General features: G+C 28.5%; 1 pseudogene; it reads left to right on the forward strand.

Moving 5' to 3' along the window:
• The first annotated feature begins 1,659 nt into the window (after positions 1 to 1,659).
• LOC127740562 (uncharacterized) lies at positions 1,660 to 4,553 on the forward strand (annotated as a pseudogene).
• Positions 4,554 to 13,676: the final 9,123 nt, after the last annotated feature.

Raw genomic sequence — 13,676 nt, forward strand, 5'->3', positions numbered from 1 at the left:
TAAAAAATTTGAATTAAGCCTAAAAAAACTATTAAAAAAATCCCTTAAAACTACTAAAGATGCCTAGGCATCTACAAGACAGTTAAAAAATCTCAAAACAATCCCTAAAAAATTAAAAAATTTAAAAATAGTCGCTTCGAATGTTTCTAATTTTTTTCAAAAGTAAACGTCTTATAATATTTTTATTAATCAGAAAAATAAAATATTATTAAAAAATATATAAAATAAAGAATACAAAAAAATAAAATATATACTAAAATATAATTTTATTTATTAACACTAAAATATCATAATAAATAATATTATTTAATCATTAACATATGATACCTACATAGAGGTGATGTAGAAATCATAATAATAATAATAACTAAATTTAAGAGGTTATTGAATTATGAAGGTCATTATTTATGTACATAAACTTTGGAGATATTGACACTAGCAAATAAACTTAGAAAAATATTCTCAAGTAAAAAAATATATTTTTTCTTAATTCACATTACATCTAAGTTCTAAAATATTGCCTTCATATGCATTTGCACAAATATTTTTAATTGTTTATATAAAAAAATTATATTAAAAGAAGTTCTCCAATTTTTTCAAACAATACTAGTTCATTCTCTTCTTCGTCATTAAAAAATGATCCTAAAATATAATTTCTATAAATTAAATTAAATTCATATCCTGTATGGTCAAAAATAAATATAATTTTGTTTATTTTAAATTATTTATTTTTGAAAGAAGTGCCTTTTTAAAATTAATTTATAATTTATTTTAAAAATATATAAAAAAATTTGTATATAAATAATCAAATTTAAGATAAATAGGCTAAAAATATTAGAAATTAAAATTTATTAATTTAAAAATAATTATATATAAATAATTTGAAAGGACTATTTTAAAATTTTAAGAGAAGAGGGCAAATAGGCCCTTGACTTTTTGGTCCGCTAATATTTAAATTTTCAACGATTTAAAAATACATTTAAGTCTCTAACCTTTTTAAAATCTGGACACATCGATCTTTCTGTTTACTTGGGTCTAGCAGACCCAATAAAAAAATTAAACATGGCTTCCGTTGTACTAGCTGGTCTATAGCCGATATATGGAGGCACACGTGTGAGAGTTTTTAAAATGGGGCAAATTAGACTCAGGGATTGATATATCCAGATTTTGAGAAAGTTAGAGATTTAAATGTATTTTCAAATTCTCAAGGATATAAATATTTGTAGACTAAAAGTTCAAGGACTTATTTGTCTTTTTCTTAAATTTTAAAATTTTTTAAGAACTGTTTTGAGATTTTTTTTTATTTTTTGGAATCTATTTTATACTTCATTTTAGGGATTAAATTGTTGAAATCGAACACGTAATTATGTGTGTGAGTTAATGTTCTACGTCAGTCATCGTTAATAACTAATAGAGAGAGGCTATATTATTATATAACGAAAATAAAAGTTGAGAATTATTTTAAAATCTCAAAAATTAAAGTGTTTGATTTTAAAAATCTCAAATAATAATATAAATAATTATTTTTCTATTATATTTTTTTTTTGTCCAACTCCCCCTATGTTACACTTGCGGTATATAGCCGGTCCCAAGTCCGGATAAAGGAGGAGGGTTGTGTTAGGTCTTTGGTAACCAACATAAAAATATAGCCGAACCCCCATGACATCGCTGCATCGGTGTCCGGATGTAGTGTTAAATGAGCAAGGGTTCTCGCATTTTCGTGAATAGACGAGGGTAAATAAGCTAGTTCACAAAGTAAAAGGTAAAGGTCGAAGCGACAGAAGGTTGAGATTTGGGACATGGAACATAGGCACTCTAACAGGAAAGTCCATGGAGGTGGTGGACACTATGACAAGGAGAAAGATTAACATTATGTACCTACAAGAAACGAAATGGGTTGGTGCAAAGGCTAGGGAGTTGGATACTTCTGGTTTCAAACTTTGGTATACAGAAAAGGTGAAGAATAGAAATGGGGTTGGAATAATTGTGGATAAGCAGTGAAAGAAGGACATAGTGGATGTCAAGAGGGTGGAAGATCGGATCATCTCTATCAAACTTGTGGTGGAGGGAGGTGCTTTCCATGTGATTAGCGCCTATGCACCGCAAGTGGGTTTGGACGAACAACACAAGATAAGGTTTTGGGAGGATCTAGAGAGTTTGGTTCAAGGCATATCTTTGGGAGATAAGATTTTCTTAGGAGGAGATTTAAATGGCCATGTTGGGAGAGAAGTGACTGGATAAGGGAGTATTCACGGAGGCCATGGTTTCGGGGTGATCAATGCCGAGGGTAAAACTATTTTGGACTTTTCCTCAACCTTTGAACTTCTCATCACAAATACATATTTTAAAAAGAGAGACGAACATATTAAACCTATAAGAGTGGCATGACAAGCTCTCAAATCGACTTCTTCTTGTTGAGGAGAGTCGACCGAAAATTTTGCATTAACTGTAAAATTATCCTGGGAGAGAGTTTGACAACACAACATAGGGTGCTCGTCAAGGATTTTTGCGTTGAGCAAAAGTTGAGGAAAAGACATCATACGGAGAACCCAAGGACGAGGTGGTAGCGGATGAAAGGTGAGAAACAAAGAAGCTTCCTAAGACAGGTAGGAGAAGAGGCAAAGTGGGATGGGAATGGAAGCGCGGAAGAGATGTTGAGGGAGATGGCAGAAGTTATTAGAAGAACAGCAGAAGAAAGTTTTGGTGAATCTAAAGGATTAGGACCAAGAGACAAGGAGTCCTGGTGGTGGAATGTGATTATACAAGAAAAGATAAAGATAAAAAGGGAATGCTTTAAAGAGTGGTCTTTATGCCGCAATGCAGATAACTAGAAAAAATACAAGGCGGCTAAGAAAGAGACAAAAGTGGCTGTAAGTGAAGCAAAAACAAGAGCATATGAGGGTCTCTACCAGTCTTTGGGCATGAAAGAAGGAGAAAAAGGTATATATAGAATCGCAAAGAGCCGGAAAAGAAGAACGAGAGATTTGGATTAGGTTAAGTGCATAAAGGATAGGATGGAGAGGTGTTGGCTCAAGAGGAGAAGATTAATGAAAGGTGGAAGAGCTACTTCTACGATTTATTTAATGAAGGACAAAAGATTCTTCCGAGCCTTGGTCGATTATGCACAAGGGAAGAAGATCAAAACTTTGACTACCATCGAAGGATTCGAGACTTCGAAGTAAAAGAGACTCTAAAGCAGATGAAAAATGGCAGGGCAGTAGGACCTGATAATATCCCGATTGAGGTTTGGAAGGGTCTTGGAGGAAAAGGCATCAACTGGTTAACCAAGCTTTTTAATGAGATTTTAAGGTCAAAGAAGATGCCTGATGAGTGGAGAAAGAGCACCTTGGTACCTATCTACAAGAATAAGGGGGATATACAAAGTTGCGAAAACTATAGAGGGATTAAGCTTATGAGTCATACTATGAAGTTATGGGAAAGGGTGATAGAACGGAGGTTGAGAAAAGAGACACATGTAACAGAGAACCAATTTAGATTTGTGCCAGGAAGATCTACCACTGAAACGATATACCTATTAAGAAGGATGATGGAGAGGTATCGTAGTAATAAAAGGGATCCACATATGGTGTTTATTGATTTGGAAAAAGCGTATGATAGGGTACCAAGGGAGGTCTTATGGAAGGTTTTAGAAAAGAGGAGAGTAAGGATTGCATATATTCAGGCAATTAAAGACATGTATGATGGGGCCATAACTAGTGTGAAGACTTAAGGTGGTATGACGGAGGAATTTTCTATTGGTATAGGAGTACACCAGGGATCATCCTTAAGTCCATACCTTTTCACATTAGTCTTGGAAGTACTCACAGAGCACATCCAAGAGCTTGTGCCATGGTGCATGCTTTTTGTCGATGATATCGTTCTTATGGGAGAGTCAAGGGAAGACCTAAATAAGAAGTTGGAGTTATGGAGAGAAACTTTAGAAGTGTATGGTCCGCGTATAAGCCGTAGCAAGACGAAATATATGGAATGTAAGTTCAGTCTGAGAAGGGAAAACCCCAATATAGAGGTGAAGATTGGAGAAAACATCCTAGGAAAAGTTAAAAGTTTTAAATATCTTGGGTGCATCATACAGGATAATGGAGAGATTGAACATGATGTAAATCATAGGATCCAAGCAGGTTGGTCAAAATGGCTGAGTGCATCTGGTTTTATATGCGACAAAAAAGTGCCTTTAAAACTTAAAGGTAAATTCTATCGCACCGCTATAAGACCGGCTATGCTGTATGGTACGGAGTGTTGGGCGGCTAAAGGGGAGCACGAACATAAGCTGAGTGTGGCAGAGATGAAGATGTTGAGATGGATGAGTGGTCATATGCGATTGGATAAAATAAGGAATGAAGATATAAGGGAGAGAGTTGGAGTAGCACCCATTGTAGAAAAAGATGGTTGAATCGCGTCTCAGGTGGTTTGGACATGTGAGAAGAAGACCGATAGAACATTCAGTCAAGAGGGTGGATGAGATGGAAGATGGACAAAGGGCGAAAGGCAGAGGAAGACCTAAGAAGACCATCCATGAAGTGGTCAAACGAGATCTATATGTAAACGGTCTCTCTGTAGATATGATACATGACAGAGCACAATGGCGTCGTTTGATTCATGTAACCGACCCCACTTAGTAGGACAAGGCTTTGTTGTTGTTGTATATTTTTTTTTGTCTAAATTGACTGCAGATCAGATAATTGCACCATTAATTGGTTCCTTTACTTTTTCTAAAACTTAGTATTAATCACATGTACAACAACAAACCAACTAAATTAATTGAACAATAATGTTATAGTTTAATTTGATTATTTTTTTTTCGGTGATAAAGACATCGAATTTTTTCCAGGTTCATCCCTATCCAATCTCCTGTTAAGGTAACCTCACTAACATTTTCCAAAATAATTGTCGTTTTATTTTTTAGGTTAGTTGAAAACTTATAATTAAATTATGTAAGCATTAATTAAGTTGGGTATATGTCAATGTTATAAAGGAAAAATTATTATAGACGGAATATATGATATATTTATCATATTTTTATCTTCCGAATTTAATATAGATCGTTGAAGAAGTACAAGACACACACACAATAACTGGGAGATCAGAAATGCACAAACTTGTCGTTAAATTTAAAAACAAGAAAACAAAAATAAAGAAAAGGAAAAGAATTGATTAATTGAATGTGATAATGGTTAATTTGTTATGTGTTATTTTTATACGCTATATATTATAGTTATAAATAAAGTGAAACAACATAATATGTCAGTATTATTTTTAAAGAAAAAGTCTAGGCCAGCAATTTAATTAAAATCTGGTCAGTATTTAACTAATAAAAGTAAAGTGAATAATCTCATATTTTTGAATAAAATTTCGCACTATTAAAATAATTAATAATAACTAATTAATTACTACAAATTATAAAACTTACTGCTCTGTAACACTCCTCATCTTTAAATTAATCAAATTTAAATCAAAATATTATTACTTTATTGGTTAAATTATAATATATTTTATAGTATATTTACCTTTATTGAGTAAGGAAGACGTGAAATATAATAAAAATTCAGATACAGTCGACTTCACGTGAAATTGATAATTGAGAATCGTTAGATAAAAATTTAGTCAAATTATTCAAATCATTTAACGACTCTCAATTATTAATTTCACATAAAATCGACTGCGCTCGAGTTTTCGCTCTTAAAACATTTAGGATTGTCCAATTGTTGAAAGATGTACGTAACTAGTAACCAATAGTATGCTAGCACTAACTAAACGAAAATGAAACACCACTAAAGGCCCCTCGCCTACAAAATACATATTAAATGGCCTTCTTCCCCTTCTTCAACTACCCAAATACAAGAGAATTAATAGTTGATTTACATTTTTAATATAATTTGATAAAAATAATTTAATAGATATTTTAAAATAAGTATCGATATTTAATCATGACTATTTAATAGAATATATATGATGCGTGTTAAGGTACCAAATAAAAAAGTTTACATACGGAAAACTGTAAAACTGAATTTTTGTTTCAATGTATATGTTATGCATTTAACTTCTTGAAAGAATTTAAAAAATTTACTATTAATAATTAATATGAACCTTTAAAACACAAATTAACAACATTTTTTAAGTATTCATGAGAAAAAAACTATATCCAAGTAATATGTTTAGCCTTTGTGACGCATGTAATAATTATACTCGAATTGAAATACTTGAGTTTCCACACTCCAGAGGAGCAAGTTCCTTTCAGGAATAGTATAACTTTTTCTTATGAATTAAATAATGGTAGTTCGGAGGTGATACATTAATAAGGTGGATGTTACAATACTTTTTTATTGGTTGGAATTTTAAAAATTTTTTATATTATTAATATTATAATATGTTTTAACACAGTATTTTAAAAGATATTATATTAATGGATAGTTTTTAATGCATATTAATAAAATTATTAAGTAATTAATATATTATTTTTATAAAACTACAAACAAATATTTATATTACAATATTTTATTCTTCTATTTTATACCATATTTTTATTATACTATAAAAATTATTAATAAGTACAATAAAATATATTAGTAAGTACTATACAAAATATTATTGAGTAATTATTTTATTATACTCATTAATATTTTTTATAGTAACATTTAAATATGGTATAAAAAAGAGGAGTAAAAATAAATATGGTATAGTAATATTTTTTACTTGTTTGAAAATTAAAAAAATATTTTAATTTATTTAGATAATTTTTTCATTATAGTAGTCTTTTGTAATTAAATTTAAATTCTGAATGTTTAATATTAGTAAATAAAATTGATTATAAAAATTACAAAATTTAAATCTAAAAAATTATTTTTAAAAGAGACATGTTGAAATGTATATTAATTTTAGTAGATGGGTGTTTGACAATATTTTTCAAAAGGAAAAATAAAAAATTATTATTCTATGTTCTAAAATGAAATTTATTTTTATTTTAAAATTTTAATACATTAATAATTTAATATATCTAAATATATAAGTCTCATATTTCTTAATATCTAAATGTATAAGCCTCATATTTTTCAGAAATACTATTAATAGAATGTTTATACGTACGAATATCTAGAAAATAATTGATACATAAAAAAATATTATTTAAATTTATCTCATAAAATTTATCTTATATACTAATTTTTTTCATGTATAGCATCATGATTTTAAAAATCAATTATATTATAACATACTATTTAATTAGGATATATATAAATATATATTAGGAACAAAATTAATATTTTTTAAAGTGTTATTTTAAATTAAGTTGTCAAAAGATACTTTGAAAAAAAAGAGATATTAAAAACAAATTTAGATGCGTTGAGGTATTGCATAATTTTTTTTAATATTTTATTGAAAAATTTTATTTTAGGTTATTAGTTGAATGTAATTTTATATTTTTATAGTTAAAACTAAATTTAAAAATAATTTTAAGTAAGTAGTCACAAATCAAGGAATAGAATAGTGTTATATTATCGTCAGATTTGTAGTTAGAGTTGTTGCTTCTAATGTTTAATCCATGAAATTAGGGTGTAATCAGATTGGTTTGGGTTGAGTTTGGAAGAAATTGAAAACTAACCTGATTAAATTTGATGATTTTAAAATAAATCAGATAAATATATTTTTGTGATTAAATTTGGACCGATCATATCAGTTTGCAGTAATTTAAATATTGAATTAGAATTAGATTTCTAAAAAACAAAAAAAGAAAAGAAAAAAATTTGCAACGAAGAAAAATAAGAATAAACCAATCTTATTACATCCTAACTTCATCGATTAAATATTAGAAACAACAACTCTAGTTACGAATCTGACGATAATGTAACACTATTCTGCTCCTTGATTTATGACTACTTACTTAAAATTATTTTTGAATTTAGTTTTAACTATAAAAATCTAAAATTACATTCAACTAATAACCTAAAATAAACATCTCCAATAAAATCTTTAAAAAAAAATTATGCAGTACCCCAATGCATATAAATTTGTTTTTAATATCTTTTTTTTCTTTTGAAGTATCTTTTAACAAATTAATTTGAAATAAGTCAATAACACTTTAAAAAATATTAATTATGTTCCTTATTATAATATAGTTAATTTTTAAAATCATAATGCTATAGATGAAAAAAAAAGTAATATATAAAGCAAGTTTTATGAGATAAATTATAATATCAAATAAATAAAAATAAAATTATTAATTAATTAAAATTTATAAACGAATTTAATAATTTTAATAACTTATATGCCAATAAAACATGTTAAATTTCTAATAGTAAGTCATAAAAAAATTCAATAATAATTATAATTGTCATTAAAAATATATTTTAAAAGTTATAATTAATGTGTTTGTAGTTTTACAAAAAAAATATTAATTATTTAATGATCTTATTAATATATATTAAAAGTTACATTAATAAAATATTCTCTCAAATATTGCACCCATTAATAAAATATTCCCTCAAATATTGCACCTACGTATATTATAGTATTAATAATATAAAAAAAAATTTAAAACTCCAAACTAGAGAGGAGTATGGGGTCGAGTCTCATTAATAATAGTAGTTAATCGACCTGGCAAAGTCAAGTTTCAAATAAAGTGGAGTACTTTTCAATCAGGTAACTATTGAATAATTACATGTATGGAGAAGAGAACTGTCATGACTTGGGTTGAAATTAGTGAATTAATTTTATGGAGTATTATAATCTGTTAATTTAGTATTTTTTAATTATTTTATTTTATTGTGTTGAGTTTATTGTTTAAAAAAAATTACATGTATGTAGTAGTAGCTCTTTAAATTGAATTTGAGGATAAATTCACCCATCATTGTATTTTAAATAATAAATTTTTTGGATAAACTTATTGTTTCTCAATGTTTTAAAAAGCTTCAAAAAAATATAGTTTAATTTATTTAATTTTATTTCTAATATGTAAAATAAAATTTAATTCTATTCTTGATTTTAACTTCTTGATAGCTAAGTTCCAACGTCATGCAGTGAACTTAACAGAGAAGGAAACTGTTGAGGACATTCATGAAGGTTGAAAGAAAGTGAAAGAAAAGAAAGAAAAGAAGAGAGAAAGAGTTTGAGCTTTGGATTGAAAAATTGATTCTGTTACAATTGAAAATCACAGTTATTATACCATACATCAATTACATATATACACCTAAGTTAACTAACAATCTAATTCATTGCGATTAATTAACTACTTTGCTAAATAATCACTATCAACATGACCCTCTCAAATTTTCGCACGAACAAAACAAAAGAAGAAGAAAAAGAAAAAAAATTTTGTGTATTGTGAATTTGAGACCCACAAAAAAAAAATTTACAGAAAAAGATAATTAAGAAAGATGTACAATAATTCTAAGAAAATTTTTTGGTGTGGATACATTCATACATATAGATGCTATAGATGCTGAGGTGTGTACATTAGGTACCAACCTATAGCTTCCTTTTTTTGAGATGCATGGAGAACTGCAAACCTAAAAGCTTGCCAGTGTAGGTTGATGTAAATGTTGTCATAGTTGGTCGCACATTTAATTTAAGAAAATTGTATTAATGTGAGTGATTATAGTTTTTGAGAATTGGGCTGAAATTTTTTGGACTTGCTTACAGTAAATGGACTTTTTATTTTTTACAATAATAGATTTTGCAGTCTCTTTTGAATTTTTTTTTCTCATTATGTTCTAATAATATAAATGAGTTTTGACAAAAAAAAAAAAAAGAAGAAGATGATGTATGTTAATAATAATAAAATTTATATCTTTATAGTAATACAAATAAAAAGTTTTTATAGTGACACAACGCTAATACATTTATTACATTGAATTTAGGAATTATTTATTTAAATGTCGTTATTAGACATTTTTAAAAATACAAATAGCGAATTCTTATGCTGACATGGTATACTCATACATTGAATTTAGAAATTATTTACTTAAGTATCGTCAATAAAAATTTTAAAATTTTATTTATAAATTATAAATTATTATTGCTTAAGTTGTTATTTTTTAAATTTTAAATATATTTTTTTAAGTTGTTAGGTATTTAATTTTTAATATTGTTGAGCTAGTTGTAACACCCTACCACACAAAGCTTTACGCTTAAGTCGTAAAATAGAGGTGGTATGGTATTACGACATCTAAAATAAAATGAGTTTATATAATAACAGAAGAATTATAATATTATAGGAGCCTTGAAGAATAGAGGAAATAAAAATCGCAAAATAAAAGCGCAATGCTCAAGGAACGAGTTAACTTGCGTGCTAAGAAAACCGTAACTACTAAACATAAGATGACAGAAGTAGGAATAGAGTGACAAAGATACAAAATAACAAACTCCTAACTCAGCCTGCGAAGTCAAGACTAGCCGGAGAATATACACACATATATACATATATATACTTATCCAAAACCCAAATATACATAAACAAAATCCTGCCTCTCCATACACCTCTAGGAGGATAAAAAAGAATAAGTTATGTGGAGAGAAAGCTAAGTACATATATATACATCATAGCATAACAAAATAACCCAATAACTACTCCGCTTCAAGAGTCCAGACGCCTAACAAGATGCCTCTCGACCTGCATCTGTAAAACAACAACATAGTATGGAATGAGAACCGGAGGTTCTCAGTATGGTAAAGGTGCCACACACATAATATATAAGGTCCTGGGAATGCCAGAGGCAATCCTAGAACGCCGACACTCAAGTTATAGAGCTTAAAGTATTAAACAGAAGCCATAAAAGGTGGTTTTCTAAGAGTACCTAAACCTAACTTAGCTTAATCTTACATCTAAGTCTCATACTGCCATTCCTCCATACCTCCAACACCATTATGCATTTCACAGATATTTAAACAGATAAAGGCAAGCATAAGAAGGTTACAAATACTGCAGGTAACAAATATACATTTAACATGGCAAGTACATTTAGGCACACCCACTTAAAGCACAAGCAAGTAATTCAAGTAATATGCATATGGTGCATGCCTGTCCTATGGCTGATGAGGCTCATCTGTCAGTTATCCAGCCAACCCGACAAGTCTGGATTGTACTTAGACTGTCCCCCGACGTACATCCCCAAGAGTCTATGCATAACTTTATCTCAAATAATCAATATTGCTCAATGGGGATAACATTCCCGAGAATTTATATAGTGCCCAGTCATACTTACGTCGTAAGGTCAACAGAGTATCGAGTTTCAACCTGGTACACGTGGTGGCAAGCCACGACACTTAATCCTGGGAATATTGTATCTCAGATCATTCAAATTTATAAGCCATATAAATAATTCAATTATAATTCACCAACATCCACATCATTCTCAATCGCATCTCATTCATCATCATACATCAATCATATTCAATCCTTATCCTTCATTATCACACCTCCCATTCTGTGCATCAATAGTTCCAATTCAAAACATAATTCATTCTTTTCTAAATGAATCAAACTTAAAACATACTCATTTTCTTAATAACTCAAAATCAAACCATATAACCTTTGAATCTAAATCTTTTTAAATAATCATATAAACAAAATCTCTAATTTTTATAAGATTTCGCCAGCATCTCCTCTAAAACTCGGACTTTGCTACCCTTTTCGGGTCCAAACCTGCATTCTTTTCAATTCAACATACCCTTCCTCATCATCATAACAATCACCACAATAATTCTACCTCAGATCAATGATTATACTCATACAATATTCAAATCCAACAACCAAAATTCAACTAAAAATCATAGTTCACAAATCCTAGGCTTTTAATACAAAATACCTCGTTTTTCATTTGAAATTTCCATTCCAATTATTTACAAACCTATTACCACCGATCCAAATTGCCATCAATAATCCTCAACAAGCTCCATATCTTTTCATCAATCATCATTCAACCAAACCAAAATATAGCCATATAATCAACAATTCAATCACATATCCTTTTAAAGATCCAACTGGCAACCAATATCATCTTATAAACAAGTCACCAAACCAAACCAAGCATATTCATCAACCCATTACTAAACATTAAATATACACCTGCATTCCAACTTATCCTATGGTCATCTAGTCTAAGTTTTTACAGAACATTATATATTAAATACAAGAAACCTAAACCATACCTTGGCCGATTTTCACGTAACGACCAAAGCAAATTATTTAAAACCAAGGCAGCCCCTTCAAAATTCAACTAATCAGCTTCCTCCAAGTTCCAATATTCACAATTTCAAGCTCTAATTATTTATTTACAACCTAATACACATTGATAACACATATATATCCAATTTAATACTCAAAACTCAAATTCAATGAAATTAAAATAGAATTATCGTATCCTCACCTTACCCAAGCTTCACATAAGTAAGAGTAAATATCTTTCTCAAGCTAATTGGATCCTAAAACATCAGAAATCAAAGAAATTTAACATCCCCTCCAATATTTCGAAAATTGGGGGAAAAAGAGTGACTGAGAATATTTAAGGGCTTACCTATGAAATTGTTCCGGTAGAAATGTAGAGCTCGACGCGATAGACGCGTGGTCGCAAACGATGCGGCAATCGAAGCTCGGATCGAAAAGTTACGGTAATTTAAATTTACCGTAAAGAGTTTCGTCCCTTCTCGTCTTCCTTCTCATTCAGTGCTGCTTCTGCTGTTCTTAATGAAGGAGATGAGCTTTAAGCTGATTTAATGCTAAACCGGTTGGGCTCACGGGTTTGGTTTGGGTCCGATTCGGCCCGTTTGGCCCAATCTTGGACTATTTTCTTTGAAATTGGTGTCAAAATTTTCGTTTCGATGAGCTCTATCTTAATTTGTTATAATATTCGCGTTTCTAATCTTCCTTATTAAAAGTTAATTTATTGACTAATTATTTACTAATTTAACAGGGTTTACACTAGTTATTTGCTTAAGTGTCGTCATTAGAAATTTTTTTAATTTTATTTATAAATTATAAATTATTATTTACTTAGGTCGTTACTTTTTAAATTTTTTAAATATGCTTTCTTAAGTTGTTAAGTATTTAATTTTAAATATTGTTAAACTAATTATTTACTTAGGTGTCATGGCTAAAAATTTTTAAAATTTTATTTATAAATTATAACTTATTTGTTTACTTAGGTTGTTACTTTTTAAATTTTTAAATATGCTTTTGTAGGTTGTTAGGTATTTAGTTTTTAATATTGTTGAACTAATTATTTACTTAGGTGTCGTCACTAGAAACTTTTAAAACTTTATTTATGAATCATAAATTATTTTTTGTTTAGGTTGTTACTTTTTTAATTTTTAAATATGCTTTCTTAAATGGTTAGGTATTTAATTTTTAAAATTACTGAACTAATTTAAAAAAGTTATTTATAAATTTTAAATTATTTGCTTAGATTGATAAATTTATTTATTTTATCAATTTAAATTCTTTTTATCTTAATCTATTTTAGATTTATTAGATATTTTGTAGAAATTAAGAGCGAAAAGACTCTTAAAAAGGATCACAAATTTATTAAATACAACATTATTAAATTGGAAGGAGACGATATGTAATCAATTTTTTTTTAAATTCTTTAACTATAAATTTAAATCTTTTATTTTTTGTGAATAAATTTGTTTTCCAATTTGTAAAATTAATCAATTTTTATAACTAAATA

Source organism: Arachis duranensis, chromosome 7, assembly GCF_000817695.3.
Source record: "Arachis duranensis cultivar V14167 chromosome 7, aradu.V14167.gnm2.J7QH, whole genome shotgun sequence".
NCBI lineage: Eukaryota > Viridiplantae > Streptophyta > Magnoliopsida > Fabales > Fabaceae > Arachis > Arachis duranensis.